Source organism: Penaeus monodon, chromosome 25 (assembly GCF_015228065.2).
Source record: "Penaeus monodon isolate SGIC_2016 chromosome 25, NSTDA_Pmon_1, whole genome shotgun sequence".
NCBI classification, from domain to species: Eukaryota; Metazoa; Arthropoda; class Malacostraca; order Decapoda; family Penaeidae; genus Penaeus; species Penaeus monodon.
In genome coordinates this window covers 26,876,507-26,876,780 of record NC_051410.1, presented here as the reverse complement: position 1 = coordinate 26,876,780, position 274 = coordinate 26,876,507, and positions in this window count along the sequence as shown.

Here is a 274-nt window from a genome sequence, read left to right as displayed (position 1 = left end):
TACCCACGCTATGATGACACGGCCGGCGTGGGTGGCATGGGGCGTGATATCTTCCGTGATATCCGTAGCCAAGATGTCCACCGTAATACGGCATGAATATTATTCTGATACCGCTCTTCCACGCTACATATGGCGTCCCGCCGTGCTGAAGATGAGTGGCCATGCCCAGGCAGGAACTGCTTGTTCGTTACCACCTTCGCGAAGATTTGATCTTCGGTAGCTGCAACCTCGTATTAAGGACGGACCTCATCCCGGGGGGCTGGGGTTACGGTGG